Genomic DNA, 13,211 nt, shown 5'->3' on the forward strand with positions numbered 1-13,211 from the left:
GCTGTCAGATGTACTGGAGCTCCATTGTGTGTTATTTTTTCTTTTCTGTTGCTGCTTTTAGGATCCTTTCGTTATCCATGATCTTTAAGAGTTTGATTATTAAATGCCTTGAAGTACTTTTTGAGTTAAATCTGCTTGGTGTTCTATAACTTTCTTTGTATTTGGATATTGATATCTTTCTTTAGGTTTGGGAAGTTGTTATTATTTCTCCTAATAAATGCTCTATTGCTGTCTTTTTCTTTTTTTTTTTTTTTTGATACTTTATTTTATTTACATCTCACTTACTTTTCTGTAAGTAGATATAACCTTTTAAAAATGTGGTCAATTCCAAAACTTTTATGTCATTCCTCAAAAGCATCAACCTTCTCAAGACAACAAATATTACACACTGTACTGAACAGTCTTTCAATTTCAGCAAGTAGAACACAAAACAGTGGGCCTGCATGTTTAGTTGGATCACAAGAAAGAACACACATGAGGTACTGAAACCCTTTACCCAGGTTGGACGACATTATAACTGCATAGCATTTGTGATCAGCTGGATTAATGGCAACTAATGCTCTTCTATCCTAAATCCTGTCAAATTTGCCAATATTTGCTCTAGGAGGATAAAAAATACAGCAACAGTACAATGAAATGTTCCCCAAAGAACTCTTAAACACTTTGGCTCCAGGAATTTTGGTGATTGGCTCTTCTGAGTAAGAAAGATTCTGCTCTGTAAAAAAAAATCTCATATCCCACACCAAGTACTTGGTGATTTCCACACCAAGTACACTGTGTCCCCAGTCTGCAAAATATTTCATCTCAACTGCTTTTCCACACAGAGGAAAAAATACCCTCACTCCACTCTTGCCTTTAAGAAAAGTATCTAAATGCTGCTTTGATATCTGATGTCCTTGTTTTTGACGAAAACCAATATTTCAGTTCACCCACTTGTCTTGCCATTCTTGCTGAGTTAGTACTTGTTTTTTTTGCACCTCAGTATCTGGGTACTATTCAATATCAAGTGAAGTTCTTGTACCATCCATAGTTTTGTAGACTCTTTTGTCTCACAATCACATATCTTCAATGCCTTTATGGGTTTATTACAAAGGATATTGCAAAGGATAAAGATGAAGAGATGTGTAGAGTGAGGTAATCATGCCATGCTCCAGGAACCTCCAGATGTTCAGCTACCAGGAAGCTCTCTGATATGTTTAGGCTATGTCTCCATCCAAATCTCATCTTGAATTGTAGTTCCCATAATCCTCATGTGTGGTGAGAGAGACCCAGTGGGAGGTAATTGAATCGTGGTGGTGGTTACCCCCATCCAGTTCTTGTGATAGTGAATGAGTTTTCTTTTTTTTTTTTTTTTTTAACATTTTTTTTTCTTTTATTATTATTATTATTATTATTATACTTTAGGTTTTATGGTACATGTGCACAATGTGCAGGTAAGTTACATATGTATACATGTGCCATGCTGGTGCGCTGCACCCACCAACTCGTCATCTAGCATTAGGTATTGCTGTCTTTTTCTCTACCTCCTCTTTAATGCCAATAACTCTCAGGTTTGTCCTTTTGAGGCTGTTATCTAGATTCTGTAGGAGGGCTTCATTTTTTTTAATTCTTTTTTCTTTTGTCTCCTCTGAGTGTGTAATTTCAAATAGTTGTTATTCAAGCTCACTAATTCTTCTGCTTGATTAATTCTGCTATTAAAAAACTCTGGTCTTCTGTCAAGATGGCTGAATAGAAACAGCTCCAGTCTGTAGCTCCCAGTGAGACCAATGCAGAATGTGGGCGATTTCTGCATCTCCAACTGAGGTACCCAGTTCAAATAATTGGGACTGCTTAGACAGTGGGTGAAGCCTGTGGAGGGTGAGCCAAAGCAGGGTGTGGTGCTGCCTCACCCAAGAATTTCAAGGGGTCAGAAAATACCCTCCCCTAGCCAAGGGAAGCCGTGTGGGACTGTGCCATGAGGAACGGTGCACTCTGGCCCAGATACTATGCTTTTCCCATGGTCTTTGCAACCCATAGACCAGGAGATTCCCTCCAGTGCCTATGCCACCAGGGCTCTGGGTTTCAAGCACAAAACTGGGTGACAGACATCAAGCAAGCTGCAGTTTTTTTTCATACCCCAGTGGTGCCTGGAATGTTAGTGAGACAGAATCGTTCACTCACTTGGAAAGGGGGCTGAAGACAAGGAGCCAAGTGGTCTAGCTCAGCAGATTCCACACCCACAGAGCCCAGCAAGCTAAGATCCACTGGCTTGAAATTCTCACTGCCAGCACAGCAGACTGAAGTCAACCTGGGAAGCTCGAGCTTGGTGTGGGGAGGGGCTTCCACAGTTACTGAGGCTTGAGTAGGTGGTTTTCCCATCAAAGTGTAAACAAAGTCTCTTGGAAGTTCCAACTGGATGGGGCCCTCTGAAGCTCAGCAAAGCCTCTGTAGCCAGACTGCCTCTCTAGAGTCCACTGCTCTGGGCAGGGCATCTCTGAAAAAAGGGCAGCAGCTCCAGTCAGGGGCTTACAGATGATAAAAGTCCCATCTCACTGGGACAGAGTACCTGGGTGAAGGGGCAGCTGTGGGCACAGCTTCAGCAGACTTAAATGTCCCTGCTGGCCAACTATGTGCAGCGGATCTCCCAGCACAGCGCTGAAGCTGTGCTAAAGGTCAGAGTGCCTCCTCAAGTGGGTTACTGACCCCTGTGTCTCCTGACTGGGAGGCACCCCCTAGAAGGGGCTGACAGACACCTCATAGAGGAGAGCTCCAGCTGGCATCTGGTGGGTTCCCCTCTAGGACAAAACTTGCAGAGGAAGACACAGGCAGCAATCTTTGCTGTTCTGCAGCCACTGCCAGTGATACCGAGGCAAGCAGGGTCTGGAGTGGACCGCCAGCAAACTCAAACAGACCTGCAGCAGAGGGGCCTGACTGTTAGAAGGAGAACCAACAAACAGAAAGGACTAGCATCAACATCAACAAAAAAGATGTCAACTCAGAAACCCCATCTGATGGTCACCAACATCAAAAACCAAAGGTAGGTAAATCCATGAAGATGGGGAGAAACCAATGCAAAAAGGCTGAAAATTCCAAAAACCAGAATGCCTCTTCTCCAAATATCACAACTCCTCACCAGCAATGGAACGAAACTGGACGGAGAATGAGTTTGATGAACTGACAGAAGTAGGCTTCAGAAGGTGGGTAAAAACAAACTCCTCTGAGCTAAAGGAGCGTGTTCTAACTCAATGCAAGAAAGCTAAGAACCTTGAAAAAAGGTTAGAGGAATTGCTAACTAGGATAACCAGTTCAGCGAAGAACATAAATGACCTGATGGAGCTGAAAAACAGCACGGGAACTTTGTGAAGCATACACAAGTATCAATAGCTGAATTGATCAAGCAAAAGAAAAAATAACAGAGATTAAAGATAAACTTAATGAAATAAAGTGTGAAGAGAAGATTAGAGAAAAAAAATAGTAAAAAGGAACGAATAATACCTCTGAGAAATATGGGACTGTGTGAAAAGACCAAACCTACATTGGATTGTTGTACCTGAAAGTGATGGGGAGAATGAAACCAAGGTGGAAAACACTCTTCAGGATATTGTCCAGGAGAATTTCCCAACCTAGCAAGACAGGCCAATATTCAAATTCAGGAAATACAGAGAACACCACAAAGACACTCCTTGAGAAGTGCAATCCCAAGACATATAATCATTAGAGTCACCAAGGTTGAAATGAAGGAAAAAATGTTAAGGGCAGCCAGATAGAAACGTGGGGTGACCCACAAAGGGAAGCCCATCAGACTAACAGTGGATCTCTTGGCAGAAACTCTATAAGCCACAAGAAAGTGGGGGCCAATAGTCAACATTCTTAAAGAAAAGAATTTTCAACCCAGAATTGCATATCTAGCCAAACCAAACTTCATAAGCAAAGGAGAAATAAAATCTTTTACAGACAAGCAAATTCTGAGAGATTTTGCCACCACCAGGTCTGCCTTACAAGAGCTCCTGAAGGAAGCACTAAACACGGAAAGGAACAACCGGTACCAGACCCTGCAAAAACATAACGAATTGTAAAGACCATTGACACTATGAAGAAACTGCATCAACTATTCGACAAAATAACCAGCTAGCATCATAATGACAGGATCAAATTCACACATAATAATATTAACCTTAAATGTAAATGGGCTAAATTCCCCAATTAAAAGACACAGACTGGCTAACTGGATTAAGAGTCAAGACCCATCGATGTGCTGTATTCAGGAGAGCCATCTCACATGCAAAGACACACATAGGCTGAAATTAAAGGAACAATGGAATATTTACCAAGCAAATGGAAAGAAAAAAAAAAAACCCAGGGGTTGCAATACTAGTCTCTGATAAAACAGACTTGAAACCAACGAAGATTAAAAAAAGACAAAGAAGGGCATTACATAATGGTAAAGGGATCAATTCAACAAGCAGGTCTAACTATCCGAAATATATAGGTACCCAATACAGAAGCACCCAGATTCATAAAACAAGTTTTTACAGACCTACAAAGAGACATAGACTCCCACACAATAATAGTGGGAGACTTTAACAAACACATCCCTGTCAATAATAGACAGATCAATGAGACAGAAAATTTAATTGGGATATTCAGGACTTGAAATTAGCTCTGGGCCAAGCGGACCTAATAGACAGCTAAAGAATTCTCCACCACAAATCACAAGAATATACATTCATTTCAGCACCACATTGTACTTATTCTAAAATTGGCTACATAATTGGAAGTAAAACACTCCTCAGCAAATGCAAAAGAATGATAATCATAACAAACAGCCTCTCAGACCACAGTGCAATCAAATTAGAACTCAGGATGAAGAAACTCACTCAAAACCACACAAGTACATGGAAACTGAATAACCTGCTCCTGAATTACTACTGGGTACATAACGAAAGTGCGGCAGAAATAAATAAGCTATTCGAAAGAAATGAGAACAAAGACACAACATACCAGAACCTCTGGGACACATTTAAAGCAGTGCATGGAGGGTAATTTATAGCACTAAATGCCACAAGAGAAAGCAGGAAAGATCTAAAATTGACACCCTAAAATCACAATTAAAAGAACTAGAGAAGCAAGAGCAAACAAATTCAAAAGCTAGCAGAAGTCAAGAAATAACTAAGATCACAGCATAACTGAAGGAGATATAGACATGAAAAACCCGTCAAAAAATCAATGAAGCTAGTTTTTTGAAAAGATCAACAAAATAGATTGGCTTCTAGTGAGACAAATAAAGAACAGAAGAGAGAAGAATCAAATAGACACAATAAAGAATGATAAAGGGGATACCAACACTGACCCTACAGAAATACAAACTACCATGAGAGAATACAAAAAACACCTCTATGCAAATAAACTAGAAAATATAGAAGAAATTGATAAATTCCTGAACACTTATACCCTCTTATTCCTAAACCAGGAAGAAGTCAAATCTGTGAATATACCAATAATAAGTTCTGAAATTAAGGCAGTAATTAATCGCCCACCAACCAAAAAAAAATGCCAAAACCAGACGGATTCACAGCCAAATTCTACCAGAGGACAAAGAGGAGCTGGTACCACTCCTGCTGAAACTATTACAAACAATAAAAAAGGGACTCCTCCCTAACTCATTTTATGAAGCCAGCATCATCCTGATACCAAAACCTGGCAGAGACACAACAACAAAAAAAGAAAATTTCAGGCCAATATCCCTGATGAACATCAATGCAAAAATCCCCAATAAAATTCAGGGAAACCAAATCCAGCAACACATCAAAAAGCTTATCCACCATGATCAAGTTGGCTTCATATCTGGGATGCAAGGCTTGTTCAACATACACAAATCAATAAACATAATCCATCACATAAACAGAACAAATGACAAAAACCAAATTATTATCTCAATAGATGCTGAAAAAGCCTTTGATAAAATTCAACACCCCTTCATGCTATAAACTCTCAATAAACTAGGTATTGATGGAATGCATCTCAAAATAATAAGAGGTATTTATGACAAACCCACAGCCAATATCATACTGAATGGGTAAAAGCTGGAAGCATTCCCTTTGAGAATCAGCACAAGAAAAGGATGCCCTCTCTCACCAACATAGTATTGGAAGTTCTGGCCAGAACAATCAGGCAAGAGAAAGAAATAAAGGGTATTCAAATAGGAAGAGAGAAAGTAAAATTGTCTCAGTTTCCATATGACATGATTGTATATCTAGAAAACACCATTGTCTCAGCCCAAAATCTCCTTAACCTGATAAGCAACTTCAGCAAAGTCTCAGGATACAAAATCAATGTGCAAAAATCACAAGCATTACTATACACCAATAATAAACAAGCAGAGAGCCAAATCATCAGTGAACTCTGATTCACAATTGCTACAAAGAGAATAAAATACCTAGGAATCCAACTTACAAGGGATGTGAAGGACCTCTTCAAGGGGAACTACAAACCACTGCTGAAGAAAATAAGAGAGGACACAAATGGAAAAATATTCCATTCTCATGGATAGAAAGAATCAACATTGTAAAAACGGCCACACTGCCCAAGATAGTTTACAGATTCAATGCTATCCCCATCAAGCTACCATTGACTTTCCTCACAGAATTAGAAAAAAAACTACTTTAAATTTCATATGGAACCAAAATAAAAGAAAACTCTGTATAGCCAAGACAATCCTAAGCAAAAAGAACAAAGCTGGAGGCATCACACTACCTGACTTCAAACTATACTACAAGGCTACAGTAACCAAAACAGCATGGTACTGGTACCAAAACAGATATATAGACAAATGGAACAGAACAAATCCCAAAGAAATAACACCACACATCTACAACCATCTGATCTTTGGAAAACCTGACAAAAACAAGCAATGGGGAAAGGATTTCCTATTTAATAAATGGTGTTGGGAAAACTGGCTAGCCATATGCAGAAAACTGAAACTGGACCCTTTTGTTACACTTTATACAAAAATTAACTCAAGATGGATTAAAACTTAAATGTAAGACCTAAAACCATAAAAACCCTAGAAGAAAATCTAGGCAATACTATTCAGGACATAGGCATGGGCAAAGACTTTGTGACTAAAACACCAATAGCAGTGGCAACAAAAGCCAAAATCGACACATGGGATGTAATTAAACCAAAGAGCTTCTGCATAGTAAAAGAAAATATCATCAGAGTGAACAGGCAACCTACAGAATGGAAGAAAATTTTTGCAATCTATCCATCCAACAAAGGGCTAATATCTAGAATCTACAAAGAACTTAAGCAAATACACAAAAAAAACTAAGAACCCCATCAAAAAGTGGGTGAAGGACATGAACAGATACTTCTCAAAAGAAGACATCTATCCACCCAACAAATATATGAAAAAAAAGCTCATCATCACTGGTCATTAGAGAAATGCAAATCAAATCCACAATGAGATTACATCTCACACCAGTTAGAATGGTGATCATTAAAAAGTCAGGAAACGATAGATGCTGGAGAGGATGTGGAGAAATAGGAACATGTTTACACTGTCGGTGGGAGTGTAAATTAGTTCAACCACGGTAGAAGACACTGTGGCTATTCTTCAAGGATCTAGAACCAGAAATACCATTTGATGCAACAATCCCATTACTGGGTGTATATCAAAAGGATTAAAAATCATTCTACCATAAAAACGCATGCACACGTAAGTTTATTGTGGCACTGTTCACAAGAGCAAAGACTTGGAACCAACCCAAATGCCCAGCAATAATAGACTGTATAAAGAAAATGTGGCACATATACACCATGAAATACTATGCAGCCATAAAAAATAGAACACCAGGAAGATCTCTCAGGTTTTTGACTGTAGTCCATGACACCCAGACAGCACTTCTGGACCCACACAGGGTGTGGGGGAACTCACTGCCCTGACCGAAAGGACACAGACCTGTATGTCCTTTGGAGGGACATGTCCTTTGTAGGGACATAGATGAAGCTGGAAACCATCATTCTCAGCAAACTAACACCAAAACAGAAAAGCAAACACCACATGTTCTCACTCATAAGTGGGAGTTGAACAATGAGAACACATGGACACAGGGAGGGGAATATCACACACTGGGGTCTGTCAGGTTGTAGGGGCTGGGGGAGGGATAGCATTAGGAGAAATACCTAATGTAGATGACAGGTTGATGGGTGCAGCAAACCACCATGGCACGTGTATACCTACATAACAAACCTGCACAATCTGCACATGTACCCTAGAACTTAAAAGTATAATTAAAAAAGACTCTGATGCATTCTTAAATATGCAAATTGCATTTCTTTAGCTCCAGAATTTCATCTAGATTCTTTTCAATTATTTCATTCTCTTATTAAATTTATCTGTGGAATTCTGATTTTGCCTGTGCTATCTTGAATTTCTTTGAGTTCCCTGAACCCAGCTGTACCAAATTCCCTTTCTGAAACGTCACATATCTCTGTTTATTCAGCATTAGTTCCTGGTTACCTATTTAGTTCCTTGGATGAGGTCATGTTTTTCTGGATGGTGTTGATGCTAGTAGACATTCTTCAGTGTCTGGGCATTGAAGAATTTGATATTTATTGTAATCTTCTATATCTTGTCTTCTTTGTATCCATCATTTTTGAGAAGGTTTTCTAGATATTTGAAAGGACTTGGGTATCAACAGCTAAGCAGCATCTGCTTCAAAGAGCACCTCAAGCCTAATAAAACTGTAGTTCTTGCAGACTCAGAGTTATTGCCTTGATGATTTTGAAAAAAGATGAAGAATTCTCTGGATTACCAAGCAGATATCTTGTTCTCTAGCCTGAATTTTCCCAAAGAAATGGAGTATCTCTCTCAGTTTTGAGCTTCCTAAAGCTGAGGGTGGAGCCATATTAGCATCCCTGTGGCCACCAACACTATGACTATGCTGCGTCAGACCTGAAGCCAGCACAGGACTGAGATTTGCCCGACGCCTGCTGTAACCACTCCCTAGCTACTGCCTATGTTTGCTCAAGGCCCTGGGGCTCTACAATCAGCAATTGTAAATCCACCCAGGTCTGTGTCCTTCGTTTCAGGGCAGTGAGTTCCCCCAGGCCCTGTGTGGGCTCAGAAGTGCTGTCTGGGTGTCATCGACTAGAGTCAAAAACCTTAGACATCTTCCTGGTGTTCTATTGTACTGCAGCTGAGCTGGCAGTCATACCATAAGAGGTAGTCCTTTCCACTCTTCCCTCCCCTTTCCAAAGGCAGAGGAGCCTCACCCCATAGCCACCACCATCAAAGTCCATGGGGAGTTCTTCCAGACTACCACTCATGTTCTGTTAAGATCCAAAGACTTTTATGTCAGCTTGTGGTGAATGCTGCCTGGCCTGGGGCTCACCCTTGAGGGCAGTGGGCTCCCCTCTGGGCCAGGGCATGTCCAAAGATGCCATCCCAGAGCTAATTCCTGACATGAGTGACCCCAAGAGCCCAGCTGGTTCTCTATCCCACTGTGGACATTCTAGCAAGTAATGTTCAAGACAAAGTCCCCCTTTCTTAAGCAGGAGTTTCATCCCATAGCCACCATAACTGATAATGTGCTGAATCTCATCTGAAGCTAGCAAGTTTCCGAGGCTCAGCCAAGGCCTTCAGTGTAGTGCCTGGTTGTTCAAGGCCCAAGGGCTCTTTACTTAGTGGGTAATAAATGCTGCCAGCACAGTTTTTTCCCCCGCTTCAAGGCAGCAGGTTCCCATCTGTCCCAGAGTGTGCCTAGAAATGTCAACTGGGAGTTAGGGCCTGGAATGGTGGCCTGACAACTCTGACCAGTGCCCTATCTTGCTGTAGCTAAGCTGGTATCCAAGATGCAAGACCAAGTCCTTCCCACTCTTTCCTCTCCTATCCTCATGAGGAAGAAGCATGTCTTTTTTGGAGCCACAAGCTGTGCAGCCTGAGGTTAGGGGAGGGATGATGCCAGCACTCCCTTAGCCACCCCAGCTGGTGGCTTATTAGGTCACATAACCCACACCGCACCCTCCGTTCACTGTCTCTCGGCCCAGGTCAACCCTAGGACTAGTCTAAGACTTGCAGTCCTTATGTCTGAAGATGCCTTTCATGTTTACTTAAAGACCCAGAGCACTTTGGCTTTTGGTGGTAAGGTTTGTGGGTACTCAAGTTCAGAACATTAGAATCAGCAATTCCTCTCTGGCAAAGGCTGGTTGAAATACTACCTCTGTGTGCAAGTGTCGGCTGAGTTTGGTCTGGTTTTCCTTTCTGCTCTAACAGGATAGCACTGAGTTCAATGCCTCAAAATTGCTGTTCTCCCTCCCTCAGCACCCAGAGATGATCTCTATAACATGCTGCTACTGCCGGGGCAGGAGGATGGGGTTGGAGAGAGGTGGCATTGGCAACTTAAGACTTTTTTTTCTATATTTTCTTTGCCTCTTTCAGTGATATGAAGTTAAAATCAGGTGTTACAAGGGCTCACCTGATTTTTGGTTCTCATGAAGGGGTTTTCTTTGTGTAGATAGTTGTAAATTGGTGTCCTTATAGAAATACAATTGGTGTAGCCTTCAATTCCACCATCTTGCTCTGCCTCCTTTTGTCTTTTATGATCTTTGTTGTTTGAAAGTCTGGTTTGCCTAGAATTAGAATAGCAACCCGCTTTTTTCGTTTGTTTGTTTGTTTTTTATTTGCTTGGTAGATTTTTCTCCATCCCTTTACTTTGAATCTATGCATGTCATTGCTTGTGAGATGAGTCTCTTAAATTAAGAATGCTGGGTTTTCCTTATTTGTCCAAGTTGCCATTCTGTGCCTTTTAATTGGGGCATTTATGTCATTTAAAATCAAGGTTAGTATTCATATGTGCAAATTTGATCCAGTCAACATGTTGTTAACTGGTTATTATGCAGACTTGTTTGTGTGGTTGCTTTATAGTGTCACTTGTCTATGTACTTAAGTGAGTTTTTGTAGTGGCCAGTAATGTTGTTCCCTTTCCATATTTAGCACTCACTTCGGGACTTCTTGTAAGGTTTGTCTTGTGGAAATGCATACCCTTAGCATTTGTTTGTCTGAGATGGATCTTAATTCTCCTTTGGTCATGAAGCTTAGTTTGTCTGGATAAGAAATTCTCAGTTGAAAATTCCTTTATTTAAGAATGCTAAATATAGGCCCCTAAACCCTTCTGGCTTGTAGGATTTCTGCTGAAAGGTCCACTGTTAGCCTGATGAGATTCCATTTGTAGGTTAAACAACCTCTTCAGCTACCTTCACATTTTTTTCTTTCATTTAGACCTTGGAGAATCTGATGATTACATGTCTTGGGGGTGGCTGTCTTTTGTAGTATCTCATAGAGGTTCTCTGCATTTCCTAAGTTTGAATGTTGTCCTATCTAGCAGACAAATATTTCATGGACAATATCCTAAAATGTGTTTTGCAAGTTGCTTGCTTTGTTTCCTCTTTCAGAGACACCAATGAGTCATAAATTTGGTCTCTTTACAAAATCCCATATTTCTCAGGTTTTGTTCTTTCTTCTTTATTCTTTTTTCTTTATTTTCGTCTGAGTTATTTCAAAGAGCCAGTCTTCTAATTCTGAGATTCTTTCCTCAGCTTGGTCAATTCTACTGCTAATACTTGTGACTGTATAATGAAATTCTTGCAGTGAGTTTTTTCGTTCTATCTTATCAGGATTTTTTTCTTATAAAGTCCATTTCACCTTTTATTTCCTTCATCTTATTTTATTTTATTCCTTAGAAACCTTGGATTGGGTTTTGATGTTCTCCTGGATATGAGTAATCGTCATTTCTACTGATATTCTATATCTGTCATTTCAGCCATTTCAGCCTGGTTAAGAACAATTGTTGGGGAACTAGTTCAGCCATTTAGAGTTAAGAAAACACTCTGGCTTTTTGAGTCACTAGAGTTCTTGTGATGGTTCTTCCTCATCTTTGTGGGTTGATGTTCTTTCAGTCTGAATTTGCTTTCCTTTGGATGGGCTTTTTGTTCTTCTACCCTCCTCAATGTCCTTGGGAATTTGATTGTAGTATAAGGTGGGTTTAGTCAACTGGCTAAATTTCTGGAAAATTTTAGGACGCCAAGGCTGAGCTCAGGATGCCTGGAATGCATGTTTTAACTCTAGGGCTGCTAATATCAAGCCATTGGCTTTATTTTCTGGCCTCTTGAGGTTAGAAACCTGCTGTGTGGGAGGGACCCAGGTGTTCCTGGATCACTGTTCACAACACTCCCATGGGTGGTACCAGGCAAATTGCTTTGTCAGGTGGTGTTAGCTAGATCCATGCTCATTTTCATGTACCAGCAGCAATGGCAATGTGGTGGTGTGACTGCTCATTGGCTGTAGTGGGGCATTGGTGTGCACAGGGTTGCTGGCCACCATGTGGATGTTTGCAGTGGCAGTGATGATAGCACCGTGGTGGTGGGGTGGACCGTAGGGGACCATAGGCATCTGTGTTTGCATTTGTACCAGTGGTGGTATCAGCATGAAGCAGGGCACTGGAGAACACAGGGATGGCAACATCTGTGCACATGTTCATGCCAGTAGCAGCAGCCACAGAGAATGGGACATGGGGCTGCTGGTCTCTGTGCACAGATTCATGCCTGTGGCAGTATCAACATGGGAGCAGGGCACTGATAGGCATGGAGCTGACAGTCTCTGTATCCATTAATGTGCCAGTGATGATGGTGGCAAGGGGCAGGTGAGGCTGCTGGTCTCCTTATGCACCTTTACATTGACAATTGTGGCACAATTGGGGGCAGGGCAGGGTGTGCTTACGCCAGCAACAGTGGCTTAGCACAATGCACATGCACATGTGCACCAGCAGGGAAAGAGAGATGAAGTCCACCCATGTGTACATGCACCAGCAAATTAATGTGGAGGATGACTGTGGGCCAGTGCATGCCAGCAAAGCAGCATAGGGGAAGCAGCAGTGGGGTGAGGGCATGGGTGGGCTGATGTGTGGAGGTCATTTGGCTGGAGCTTTTCAGTGGTCAGGCACAGTCTGCCAGTGCTGAAGCTATCATGTGGGTCTCTGTGAGGCACCACAACTGCAGATCTGAGGCTGCACTGTAAGCCACAATGACCAGACTGGTGCCCTGGGAGGGACTAGCAGATAGGGGGGCACTCAGGTCAGAGCAGCCCCATCTCATGGGCAAGATCGCCCTGAACTATGCAGGGCCGACAGTTCCCCTAAAGCTAAAGTCTCTTAGGGGAGCAAGATGAGCCTTGG

General features: G+C 41.5%; 1 pseudogene; it reads right to left on the minus strand.

Annotated features, from left to right (window-relative positions):
• Positions 1 to 281: 281 nt before the first annotated feature.
• On the minus strand, positions 282 to 1,419 carry LOC129024847 (thiopurine S-methyltransferase-like; annotated as a pseudogene).
• Positions 1,420 to 13,211: the final 11,792 nt, after the last annotated feature.

The sequence above is a fragment of the Pongo pygmaeus genome, chromosome X (genome assembly GCF_028885625.2).
Source record: "Pongo pygmaeus isolate AG05252 chromosome X, NHGRI_mPonPyg2-v2.0_pri, whole genome shotgun sequence".
NCBI classification, from domain to species: Eukaryota; Metazoa; Chordata; class Mammalia; order Primates; family Hominidae; genus Pongo; species Pongo pygmaeus.